The following is a 14,479-nucleotide window of genomic DNA, read 5'->3' on the forward strand; positions in this document are numbered from 1 at the left end:
TCCTGAAAAGAACTAGGCTTTTGTGCTTAGGTATGAAAATAATCACCGTACAGAGAAGGGCCATTATAATTTATAATACAACTTATACATAGATAAATACCCTGTAAAGGTAGCTTTGGAATTCAAAACAAGTACAATATCAATAAATGACAGTGATAGTTATATCAATAAAACCATTCTCCCAAGTCCTATTTCTAAAATATCATATTGACAATCTATTTAGTAGGACCAAAATATTTGCATTTGTAAATTTTCTAGATTTGAAAAAATAGCATCAAGAGAGCTCTGAGTCTCATTTTATTTCCTAAAACAGTCAGTTGGTAAATTATAACTATTTTTATTGAAACAAAGGTAATTGATTAAGATTCTATAGATGTACTTAGTGGTGGGGGAATGAAAGGGAACAAATTGTCAATTATCAAGTATATATTAAGAGATAACATATATTTACTTATACTTATTCTTTTAGATTGTTTTTGTTTTCCAAAAAGAAATCGCAAGAGCTACTCTTGAAGTATCACATTTCACTCAAGTGAGAGCAGGAATCCGGAGTTCTGCCCTCTGTTGATGATTGAGGATCAGGGATGCTGCCTCGTTTGCCAGGCATCGAAAATTAGATGGGCTGGACACATAATGTATTTGGAGATGACCGCTGGACTAAAGCCGTTACCAGCTGGATTCCACGGGATGTCAAAAGAACGTGTGACCGCCCACCTACGAGATGGTCAGACTTCTTCGTCACTTCGTCAAGATCCTAAACGAACAGTTTGATGCTCTTCATGTTCCTGGAGTGAGCAGAGTCCATTGGGCTACACTAGCACATGACAGGGAGAAATGGAGATCTTACTGGTGCCTGCTCAAGCAAACCAATGAGCAATGGAATGACAAGTGATACGAGTGAAGTGATAGTCTTATAGTTTAATAATTTTATTAAATTGCTTTATTAAATAAAATGGAGCAATAGCACAGGGCATTTGCCTTGCATGTGGCTGACTCAGTTTTGATTCCTCTGTCCATCTCAGGGATCCCAGCAAGGCAAGTTATGGAGAGTATCCCGCCCGCATGGCAGAGCCCCATGTCATATTCAATATGCCAAAAACAGTAACAACAAGTCTCATAATGGAGACGTTACTGGTGCCCACTTGAGCAAATTGATGAACAACAGGATGACAGTGCTACAGTGTAGTGCTTTATTATATAGCATATTTTACATAATTAGGCCCATGAGCTCTAACTTCGCTACACACTCCTAATAAATTAGTGAAAAACCCTGATTTTCTTTTAGTTTTCCCAGAGACAGTCCCTGAGACTGGGATTCTATTCATATATCTGCTGAGGAAATTTCTCTAACTGAATGCAGAAAAACAGACAAGGAAAATGTAACTGAGGTATTTCACTAGTATCCTTGGTTCTCCTGAAGCTGCCAGTGTAATACACTCTGAATTAGGTCAGACTGTGGCTAAAAGTTCAGCCTCTGCTCTCAGGCTAGTCGGTCATTCTTAGAAACCAGGATTGAGTAAAAGGCATGTGGAGAGGAAAGTTGCAAGCTTGAGCGATCAACTCTGAACTGCTGAAGCTGGGACTTAACTGCACAAAGACAGTCCAGAAAACAGGAACTCAGCAGATAACGTATCACCAATACTGTATAGATCCTTTTTGTGTAGGTACCGTACTTAAGATCCAGTTCCCCCTCCAGGTATTTCTGAAGATTTAATGAGAGTCTTATCTTATCATGGCTAATGCTTGCTGCCTGTTACTTCACTGTGTGTTTTGTGCTTATAATAATCTCTTCCCCTGACCCTGTGGTATCTGCTGCTTTGAGCTGTCCTCCTCCTTCCCAGGTTATCTTGCCTTGAAAGGTGGGCACAAGCAAATTTCATTATTTCAGTGATATACTGACTACAAAGCAATACAGTAAGTAGATTTATGTCACTCTTTACAGAAACAAAATATGTAACAAAGCAAAACAGAATACAAAACTTAACCGACACTTACTTGATTTTGTCTGATCCATAAAGTGATCCGTGTTACCAAAACTTGACCTGCCCTCCATTCTCAAATGATATAAAAATCTTCTACATGGCACACTGATCAAAAGCCATTTCAGTCATTGCAAGAAGTTAAAGTTGTTTTAAACAGAAAAGATGATGTCTTTTACTAACCAGAGTTCTGAGAGTTCAGACATGCCTACGTATAGATGGGGTATACTGAGTTCAGGAAAGAGTAGTAGTTGGATCCTTGTTTTACTTGGCAACACTAAATACTACCAGGAAAAATTTTTCCAAAACTTTTAAATTTAGGTCATAGAATGAAGAAAGTTTGTTTTCAGAAGTCTGAACTTTCTTTTTGATTTCCTCTGTATCATTTACAGTCCACATGCCACTCTATTTCATAGATGAGGAAGTTAAACTTTAAAAATTTAACTAACTTTTACAAGTCACACAACTGCTACATGGCAAAATTAGGATCCCATTTTAGATCATCTGATTCCAGATGTCCATGTTTTCCATAACTTTCTATTTGTTAGTAAAATGGACATTACAGTGTTAGTGTTAAATTGTATCTTATGTTTCTCCTGTGATCTTAGAAATTCTTTGTCACATAGTATGACTTCTCAAAATATTCTGAAAAATTTCTACTTGGAGAATATTATTTATGAATCTTGTATTCCTGAGTAAACATTAGAGCTAGTTTATTCCAATCCTCTTAATAGATTGGTTCAAAAATAAAATTCAAAAATTCAAATTTAAACTCTAAAACACAAGATTAATAAGAAATTACCTTACAGAACCCATGTTTGAGAGACTTTATTATTAAAGGTGACTGACTTGTGGAGAACATCAGTGAAATTCTAACACCCAGTGAAAAATGTAAATTCTGTAAGCTATAAACGTATGCTAAAATTACTTACTTGGGGGGTTGTAGAGATAGCACAGCGGGTAGTCCATTTGCCTTGCACGTGGCTGACCCAGGTTCGATTCCTAGCATCCCATATGGACCTCTGAGGACCGCCAGGGTTAATGACTGAGTGTAGAGCCAGGAGTAAGCCATGTGCATCACCAGATGTGACCCACAAAGCAAAAAAATAAAAAATAGTAACTTGGGGTTAAATTTTATAATTACCTTTCTGGGTGTTTACATATTATAATATATATATACATTATATCATCTTCTGAAATACTTCAATGGTTCTCCCATATATTTTAAAGCATAAGTTATTTCCATAACTTAAGCTGTGATGGCATGTATTTGTAGAGTTTTGTCTTTTTCTGTCCAAAAAATTCTTCATATCAGATAACAGGGATTTGTATGAGTTATCTAAACATTTCAGCTTCTGAATATATATGTATTTTTGAAGCCACAATACCTCATGTATTTTTATTCTTATCCTAAAATTATATTATGCTTAGCTGTAAAAGTAGTTTATCTTTCAAATGGAATTATCTCTGGACACTGTTTCTAACCAATTTGAGTGATGATCTTTACTCTCTGCTCTCAGAGTTTGTTTCAATTCCTTCATCTCAGCACTTATTACAATATCAAGTTATTTAAACTTTATGATTTTTCTGTAACCTACTCTCTGTGAAAATATGAAAGAGTATGATACTATCATTCATTTTATTTGAATGGTTCTTAAACTCTGATCTCAAACACTATTAAATAAAAATAATTTAACCAGGAATTTTGATAGAAAATAAATAGAAATATTCTGAATCATTATGCTAAATTGTGATTTAGAGTTTTAAACACATTATAAATATGTTACTCAAACTATAACAATTGAACTAAAAAATTATATTGCCAAGGGGTGGTTGGGTGTTGAAGTCTTCTCCAGGTCTCTATTCAGTGCTCACTCGTCCACCAGGAGGCCACTGCTCAGGGTCCTGAGGACAGGGCCAAGATTCTCTCCAGCTAAGGGAAGGAGTCCAAGGAAAAGAGCAAACCTTACCACCACCTCCTCCAGGAAAAAGAAATAAGCACATGAGCATGGTGGGGATCCTGTAAAGCAGATCCATTTATTAAGAGACATCAAGCCTTTATATAGGCTGAGGAGGGTAGTAGGAGAGTGCAACTGGTCAAGTACACAGGGAGATCAGAACAAACATGTTTTCTATAGATAGGGTCACACCTTCACTGCACATTGTCCAGAAACACTCTGTCCCCAAGTAACACTGAACTGTGATATGCATTGCAACGGGCTTCCCTACAAAGCAGACCAAAAGGTGTTACTCTCCCAACACATCTGCCCGCTGAGCCAGGGATTAGTGTTACACTTCAAAGCAGACCAAAAGGGGCTCTTCTCCTAACAGTTGAGAAAAAGGGAAGTAACTTGAAACATTTGTGCAGAGAAAATGACACTGGGGATGGATGTGGAGTTGGAGTTTTGTGCACCTGAAATTCACTATTAAAATACTAGAAAGAATTCACCCTGAGTTTAAAATAAAAATTAGCAAAGTTATGAAAATAACAACCTATTTTTTGTTTTAAAACGTATGCAAATATTCTCTTATTAAATACGGAAGTAAAGCAAATTCATCAGTTTATCCCCTATTCCTCACCAGGGCCCCTCACAGGTGGGTGGGTTGAGTTTCCCTCCTCATCCCGAGCAGAGCCCCGGCAAGTGAAGACCTCCAGAACCCAGTCACAGCTATGCTCAAGGCCACTCTCAACATACTCGGAGGAGCCACATGCATGAAGGAACTGGCAGAGGAACTCAAGTGTGTGGGACCCGGGGCTGAGATCTCTAAGCCTGCTCGGATCGGGACTGGGCCTCCTCCACCCAGATCCCCCATTTTCCAGTAGCTAGGCAGTCACACCCACAAACTGCCCCTGGTGCCATGTAATCCCATCAATGGCCAAGATCCAGAGACTATGAAGCAAAACTCTCAGAAGTGCATGACTGCTTTCGTGGCCGCACAACCTCTTGTAGTCCAGTTCTTCCTCTAGGATAACCTGGCAAGCTACCAAGAGTATCCTGCCCGCACAGCAGAGCCTGGCAAGCTCCTAGTGGTGTATTTGATATTCCAAAAAACAGTAACAATGATGGGTCTCATTCCCCTGATCCTGAAAGAACCTCCAATGTGGCACTGTTGGGGAAAACGAGTAAAGAGAGGCTGCTAAAATCTCAGGGCTAGGATAAATGGAGACGATACTGGTGTTCTCTTGAGCAAATCGATGAACAACGGAATGACAGTGATACAGAGATACAGAGATCCCCTATTCTACACTTGCTATCTTCCTTCCATGCCCATGAGTTTTTATACTGACAATGCTTACTTCTATGTTACTCATTCTTCATCAGCCCATTCCAATCTGGGTTTCATTTCCATTTCAATCATAATACCAGCTATTTCTCACCTAGGTCACTAACAATCTCCATGTCAGTGAATCTAATGAACATATTCTATTTCTTTTTCTGCTTAACTTTTACCTACATTTTAAAAAACTCTTGAAATTTTCTCTACGTTTAATCTCTCACCCCTATCACCCTCTGGCTTTCTTTTTGTCTCACCTATTTATGTGCATGTTTCCATGGTCAATTTCTTTTATTGATTTAAAACTTAGAGTTCTTCATGACATGATTGAAAAGCCTACATATCTTATTTTCTATATTCCAAAGATACAAAGAACAAAGACTTTGACTTAAATGTGTTTTATACTATTGATACACACTCCACAGATAATTGTCTACCCTACTATAACTTTGTGTACTTTATTGAGTTTTTGGTGTATGATAGAATCAATAAAAAATGTATTAGAAGGCTAGAAAGAGTGAGTGAGTGAGTGAGTGAGTGAGTGAGTGAGTGAGTGAGTGAGTGAGTGAGTGAGTGAGTGAGTGAGTGAATGAATGAGTGAGTGTGTGTGTCTGTGATACACTGAACTGAAAATGAGTCAAGGGAACCAAATATTTTTTAAATGATGTCAAATCACTACAAGTATATTATATGATTATAATTTCTCACAAGACATTAGTCTTTGTGTGTGTGTCTGAAAAAAATATTCATCTAAAGGAAATTCGGTATTTAATAGCTAACCCTATTAGGCTGCTGTATTCATAAGAAGGAACTCAAACTCAATAATCTAAGTAGAATTGACTGTCCTGTTCAAATGGAGAACTGAGTTTAATTTCAGGGCTTTGATTTAGGAAACAAAAAGCACACAATCAATCCTTGTTAGTATTAACTTGAATTTTTGACAAGGAAGCATTTATGGTTTACTTGTGGAATACCAAGATTTGTAAAAGGATGTGGTATTTTATATCACATGGAATGTATGCAAGCCTGAGATGGAAGGGTCAGCAGCAAAAGAAATAAAGATGCCTTGTCATTGCTGGACACCCAAGCTGGGTGGACAGGTTTGAAGCAGGTACTCCACAAGGATTAAGAAGAGACAGAAATCAGAGACAAAAAGCATAGGGCCTGGGGGGAATAACAGCTTCATAGATGGAGAGCCCTGTTTGTTCTCCATGTACAATATTTATTGCTTAGAATTAATAATAATCAAAAGAACGACTTTTTGAGGGGACAAATGCCATAGTATCTTAAACTATATGAGTTAGACTTTTACACAGTTTATCTACCAGGACAAACCTCTTTGTAATGAGCTTTCACAAGGGGAGATTCTTGCAGGAATGGAAACAGAAAGGATTAGTTAGGGGACCCCTGCCAAGGCAGCATTTGCCTCCTGGTTCCAGCAGTCTGTGTTTATAGGTGCCATTTTTTTAACTACCCATTCTGTTTGCTTCCTCTATCTATGTATCTATCTAGTTCCTGACATACTATGTGTTATTTATTTTAACATACAAGAATAACATACAAGACCAGATAAGATATTAAATCTTCTGATTTCTCTATAAATAATCAGATGCTACAATTTGTCAAAAAATATATATGTATGTGTGTAAATACCTAAGTGATATGATCCCAATATTTAGTGAGCATTTATGTTCTGATCACAAACGTTATTTGAAACCTGGTCAGTACTTGACAATTTTTTCTGGATGAATGAATATACTTAGCCTTGTAAGTTTCAAAGGTCTGTATTTTTGCCTTTTAGAATTCTAACAGAAGAAAAATTTTCACCAGTAGTTTGACTAAACCATTGGGGCATAGTATTCTGGTAACTACTTAAATATGTTTACTGGCTAAATGAATGTTTACTGGAAGAAAAAAATCAATACATTTTTAAATAAAAATAGCCCCAGATTATATATACTAAAGTGCATTATGATCAGACAAGATAATTATACCATTGGACAAATGAAACATATACGCTTTACATTAATTAAGAAACTTACATGATTTTTCCTATTATTTTCTAAGTAGGATTACTATAAAATAATAAAAATTCAAAACTTTTTATAGGTTGTGCTAAAGGCAGACAAATTTTGATAGATTTCAATTTTGGAAAACGGGTTCACATTGAGAATGTAAATAAGATAAGAGAGACAAAAGAATGGCTTTCTTCTTGAAAAAATTCACTCTATTATCAGTGTTGCCTTTGCTTGCAAACCCATGTAATAGCATTTTAAAGTAGCTGTTTTCAATCTTAGACTGTGAAAGACTTTTTAACAATTACTTGAGCAATGGAAAATGTAAAGTACCTGAAAGTGAGGTTAGTGATGTCATGACTATATCTAGACACACAATCAATCCTAAGAAGTGTAAATCAATCCTAAGACGTATTTTTCTCACATCAATTGGACATAATACTGAAGACTAGAAATCTGAAAACATGATGATTGGCTAGCCATTTAAATTTTATCAATGTAAAAGAGTTAACACAAATTGATCCCATTGAGGAGTTATGTATGGAATAGTTCCGACAAATAGTCTTACATCGTGACAAAAACTCTCAGAGAATTAGAAATTTGAGTTGTAACTTTGAAGTCACTTTACACTAATAAAATTAAAAGAAAATAATACTTTCAGAAATGGATTTTTGTCACATATTATAAATAATTCATGCTAAAAGATCATGCATCTACAGTGACTACAAGACCTTTATTACATGCGGTATTAAAAGGGCAGGAAAAATATTTATAATGAACTAGGCATACATTTTCAGTTTCCATATAGAATTTTAAAAAAGAATGAGTTTAAATTATATATATATATTGCAATATATATTATGTATGGACTGGAGCGATAGCACAGTGGGTAGGGTGTTTGCCTTGCACGCACCTGAGTCGGGTTCAACTCCTCCGTCCCTCTTGGAGAGGCTGGAAAGATACTAAAAGTATCCCGCCCATGTGGCAGAACCTGGAAAGCTCTCAGTGGCAAATTCTATATGTCAAAAGCAGTAACAACAAGTCTCATAATGGAGACATTATCGGTGCCCGCTCGAGCAAATTGATGAACAGGGGACCACAGTGCTACAGTGCTATATCACTGTATCACTGTCATCCTGTTGTTCATTGATTTGCTTGAGCTTGGCACCAGTAATGTCTCCATTCATTCCAGCCCTGAGATGTTAGCAGCCTTTCCTTACTTGTCTTTCCCAACAATTGAAGGCTTTTTCAGGGTCAGGGGAATAAGAACTGTTATTGTTACTGTATTTGACATATTGAATACACCACGGGGAGCATGCCAGACTCTTCCATGCAGGCAGGATACTCTTGGTAGCTTGCTGGACTCTCCGAGAGGGACAGAGAATGTATACCAGAGAATACAAACAAGTATGTTAAAACAAAAGATGTGTGATTCTTTAGGTATATCAGTGGGCTAGACTAAGCTGCAGCATATTTCTGGTAGCTTTGTTTTATATATTCTCTGGATCTTGGCCATTGATGTGATTACATGGCACTGGGGGCATTTTGTGGGTGTGACTGCTAAGCTATTGAAAAATGGGGGGACTCTATCCATTTATAAGCAAATTTCATGACTCAATCTCTCCTAACAGTTGCATAGTATTCCATTGTGTAGATGTACCGACGTTTCTTTAACCAATCATCTGTTCTAGGGCACTTCGGTTGTTTCCAGATTTTGTCTATTATGAACAGTGCTGCAATGAACATATAGGTATAATCTTGGAGATCTCAGCCCCGAGTTCTGCAAGCCTGGTTTCCTCTGCCGGTTCCTTCAGGCGTGGGGCTTTTCTGAATGTGTGGAGAGGGGCCTTGAGCATGGCTATGGCTCTGTTCTGGAGGTTTTTGGCTGCTGGGCTCAGCTTGGGCTCGGGAGGGAAACCTAACCTGTCTCCCTCTGAGGGGCCCCGGTGAAGAAAGCCTGGTGCGGGGGTAGGAGATTATGGTACACTGCTATAATATGTATATTATATACACATATATTGTCATAGTTTAATTGGGTTCTTTGTCATAGTTCAATTCTAAGTTGCTACATAGAGTTTTAGAGAACATGCCATACTGAGCAACAAGTCCATAGAGGTATTTCATACCTATAAACAAATAATCAAAGACCTGAAGGAACTCTATATTGTTTCATCCTTATTAACCCATTGTGAAGATTCACTGTCAGACTTCTTAATGCCTTCTTCTTTAGGTTCTGTCTGTCATGTTACTTCTGCCTGAACAATGAAAACTGCTTTCTCTACAAAGATAACTTACCTTAAGTTTTGTACCTGAATATTTTCATGTTGCCATTAACTTAATTCCTATTTGCTGTGCACTATTTTTCTAACTTTAAAGTATATCAAATCATTTACAATGTGTAGTAAAGTTTCAGATTCCACTGCCTCCCCTCAAAAAAGAAGACACCTCTATTGTTTATTATTCTAAATAACTTGTTGGAACTGCAAAAGCTATGCATCTAATAATCATTTCAAAATGCAACTGCCCACCCTCTCAGCAAAGCACTTTACATGATTTAGGAAAGAGATTACAGCAACTGGGCTTCCTGAAAATAATCTTATTTGGTAATGCCATAGTATCTTACTCAAAGTTTCATTAAGTCCCAATAATTGATGTTGGCTAAGCTGGTGTCTATTTCCATCCAGAAAACTAAGAGTTATCCTAGATGGAATGAAATGAAGGTCAATTGGTACCCTTTGGTATAGTAAGCATATTTGCTAACACTGAATATATCTATAATGATTGATAATATTCTGATGTACTTAATGTTTACATTTAAATATTACCCTGCTAACATTTCTTCTCCCCATATTCCCTGAAGGAAAATTTCATTTCTGTCATGCTTCTGAAATATGCATTTTTTCCTTTTATTCTAGGGAAACTATTTCAACTCAGATTTTCCCCAAAAGAAAGCATTACTCCACCACACATGTGCTAGTGCACACACACACACACACACACAAACACACACACACATATGCATAGGAATAACCAAGATACAAGATGGTTTCATTATAAGTAATGTTGGGCTATTTTCATATCTATTGCCAAAGCTTGATAATCAAACAATTCAAATTCTTCTAAAGCTATCATGGCTTGCCTGTTTCTCTATTTTTGGAGAATGAGGTGAAGGTCAGGGTGGTGTTGGACCACGGCCAGGTGTCCAACAGGACTTACTCCTGGCTTTGTGCTCTAGGCATTGCTTGGGGCACCACATATGATAAAGGGGCTGAAACCGCACTAGTCCCTGAACTTCTCTCTAGACTCTATTCCATAAAGGTGTCCCTTGGCAGAAAAATTTCTCTACAATTAACATCAGTTGCATGCAGGGAAAAATAAGTAAGAACTCACTAGGAAAACCGGGTAATAGGAAAGGCAGCATTTTTCTTTTTATGCCTTGGCTAGCATATCATAGATTTTTAAAGAAATAATAAACATTTACCTTTTGGGCATGGTTATTTACAACTATGAAAGGTGAGGCAGAGAGGCGGTCATGGAAGAAAGGTAGTAACCAGGTTATCATGACCCTAATCAGCATAGTCAATCTATTTATTTGTTCTTTTTCTACATTCAGATGTGACATTGATGGATGGAATTTCACACAATGCAATGTTTTAGCTGGCACTGGGGCTGCATTTCTTAATGAACTAGGTGTAGTTCTTCACTTTTCACCTCCTGGTTTCTTATCTATTTGCTATAGATTTTGAATAATCCACATTTAATCATTGTATAATAGTTTTCATAAATATAAATTTCAGAAACAACTTATGAAAACTGATTTGGTTGTACATTATGTACATTTAATCTGATTTGAACAATCTATAGAGCTTTACTGCAAATTATTTGCTTCTTAACATATGATACTACTTTTTCTTACTATTTACACTTTAACTTTTCAATTTCAATTCAATTATTGCTTTAGCCTATCATATGTGCTAACTTGAAGCAACTTATTTTATGATATACTTATATGTAGTTGCATTACCAAATGATAATGACATTTATCATTATCTCCAGAGTTTGTGACTTAAAGTTCATCTATTTTACAATGGAGTGCAATGTTAAGATATATTACAAGCGCTTATATATTTATAGATTTTTCCTGGGGGTGTATAACATTTTCAACATAACTTGAATTGGGTGAAAAATAGCAAATCTATAGGTGTATGATGTATGCATATATCATAGGTATCTGGAATAGATATGTTACATATGTATGATATATGTCCATATAACATATATATGCATCTATGATATAGTATCATAAATTTACAGAAATTTCATGTGTTTAAAAAAATTCAAATAGTACAAAATAATATAAATATAAAAATAAAACGCAATTTCTTTTTAGACTTTTTCTCAGCAATTTCTCATTAGTTTATCTGCTATTCTAAACACAGTTGGTTTCTGTTCATTGGTTTCAGCTGACAGCAATTTTTTAAATTCTTCCATCAATGTGCAATACAGTTTTTTACCTTTTTGTTATATTCATCATCATAATATTGAAGTCTAGGTATTGAAAATGTTTTAGCGTATAACGAGATAGGTCTCAAAATTTCCCTGGAGGCAATGCTATTCTGATGTGGCTGATGGTGTACCTGGACTCACTGATAGAACAGTATCTGCGCTGGGCAGTAAATGATAACTTTAATCAAGATTTGCAACATTCCCTAGATTAAATTGCTTTCCAGACTTCTCTGATTTTATAGAGTCAGAGTGGGTATTTCTATTTCTCTTTAGTGCTTTCTTTCCCCAAGTCACTGATTCCTCTTAAATCTCAAAAATATAAAAGTAACTAAGATAAAAATCTTGCTATTTACCTGGTGATCACTTTCTGTTTTGCAATCTGAAGTATATAGATGTTAGAAACAGTAGAAATAAAACAAAGAAAGTGCTAAGTTTTTCCTTTCATGACTATTTCCTTTGGACATAGGAGAGGAATATTGCACAGAAGTTGTATTGTGTTGCCAGTCACAAAGTAACTAACCAAGGAAGGGCTTCTGGAAATCCATCACCTTGGGGGGGGGGTTTGCTCTTATCTCTCTGATACTGTACTTACAGTGCACAACTCTCATAGAATATTTTAGAATTTTCAGAATTGGAATTATAATTACTATTCCTTTTATAGGAATCACATTCCGGAGCACTAACATATGTGTGTGTGTGTCTTTGTGTGTGTGTGTGTGTGTGTGTGTGTGTGTGTGTGACATGGGCCTACTAGAGTTGGCAGCCAATGCAGTTACATCCCACGTGGAGGTGTGGAGGTGATACATGTGATTGGGGACTTGGCATTGTAACTGTGAGGCATCAACTCCATTCTTTCTTTTTTTTAATTTTTTAAATATTTTAATTAGTGAGTCACCATGAGGGTACAGAAACAGATTTACACATTTTCATACTTGTGTTTCCCTCATACAGTGTTCGAGCACCCCTCCCGCTACCAGTGTCCATTATCCACCACCAGTGAGCCCAGTATCCCTCCCAACTCCTCCCAATCCCATCCCTCCTTCCCCCCCACCTCTTTGGCAGAGCATTCCCTTTTGTTCTCTCTCTCTCTCTCTCTCTCCTTTTGGGTGTTGTGGTCCGCAATAGGGGTACTGAATAGCCATCGTGTTCAATCTATAGTCTACGTTCAGCAAGCATCTCCCCTCTGGAGAGGGTCCTCCAACCAGAGCTTACTTGATGTTCCCTTCTCTATCTGAACTGCTTTTTCCCCCAGCATGTGAGGCCAGCTTCCAAGCCATGGAGCCAACCTCCTGGTACTTATTTCTACTATTCTTGGGTGTTATTCTCCTACTCTGTTATTTTATATTCCACAGATGAGCACAATCTTTCTCTGTCTGTCTTTCTCTTTCTGACCCATTTCACTTAGCATGATACTTTCCTTGGCATCAACTCCATTCTTGCAGTCCAGATAAAGATTTTTATGCCTTTGAAAAATTATACCCTCTGTTCTTTTTCTTGTTTCTTCTTCCATGCTTTCTTCCCTTCTATTTCTTTCTTTTTTTTTTTTTTAAATCCACGTATACTTTTTAATTTCCAAAATTTAGCTGATAATATCTGCTCTTGACTTGGAGCCTTATGAAAAATAGAAATAGTTCATTAGTACATATTTTATGTATAATATGCATTATATACTGTATTTTTCAATAAAGTAAGTTGAAAAAAAGAAAGTGCTAGGAGAATCACAAAATTGGTAGAATTGCTATAATGATCACCTTACCAAAATTATACAGATTCAAAGAAATTCCTATCAAAATTTCAGCACATTCTTTGAGGAATAGGAAAAACATTATTAAACTTCATGGAACCCCACACACTTCCAAATAGCCAAAGGAAGACAGAGAAAAATAAGATGGGAAGCATTATATTCTCTTACTTTAAACTATACCCTAGGGCTATAGTAATCCAAACAGTATGGTTTTTGTCTTAAAAAAGAGATAGTACTCCATTAGTATTGAAGCTAATGGAATAAACTTTTATTTTTTTTTTTTATTTTTTTTTTTAATTTTATTGAATCACCATGTGGAGGGTTACATAGTTCTCAGGATTATGTCGGTTATACAGTTCTCAAACACCCTTCACTTCACCAGTGCCCATCTTCCATCACCAACCCCCCCAGTATACCTGCCGCCCCCTCCCACCTCCCCAGTCCCAACCCTTGCACATGATATGTTTCACTTCGTTTACGCCTTATTTCGATTACATTTCATGTTTCAACACACAACTCACTACCGTTGTTGGGGTTTCCCCCAAAAAAGAAAAGCAGTCCTATTGCCAAGGAGGCATTTGATAGTTCTCCATTGCTAAGAATATAGAGATATTAAGTCCCGCTGTTTGTTACATAGTTTTTCTTTTTCCCCCTTGCCCCGCGCCACCGAGTTCACGCCTGTTTTAGTAATCGCCACGCTGCCTGACAAGGGAAAAAAAAAACCGAAAAGGATGGTTATTTCCCGTCATCAGCAGGCGTGGGGCTCTGGCTTAGTTGATAGACTTGTAGAGTATCTGCAAGCAGTCTCTGGAACCGACGGTCTTGCGCTGGTGTCGGCTCCGGCTCGAGATTCCACCAGCGTCCCGCTGTTCCTTGTACATAATTTTTCCCCTTATATCCCATTCCCACGCCACCAGGTCTGTTTGCTTAATGGACATCACACTGTAGTTGATGACACA

The sequence above is a fragment of the Sorex araneus genome, chromosome 2 (genome assembly GCF_027595985.1).
Source record: "Sorex araneus isolate mSorAra2 chromosome 2, mSorAra2.pri, whole genome shotgun sequence".
Lineage (NCBI taxonomy): Eukaryota > Metazoa > Chordata > Mammalia > Eulipotyphla > Soricidae > Sorex > Sorex araneus.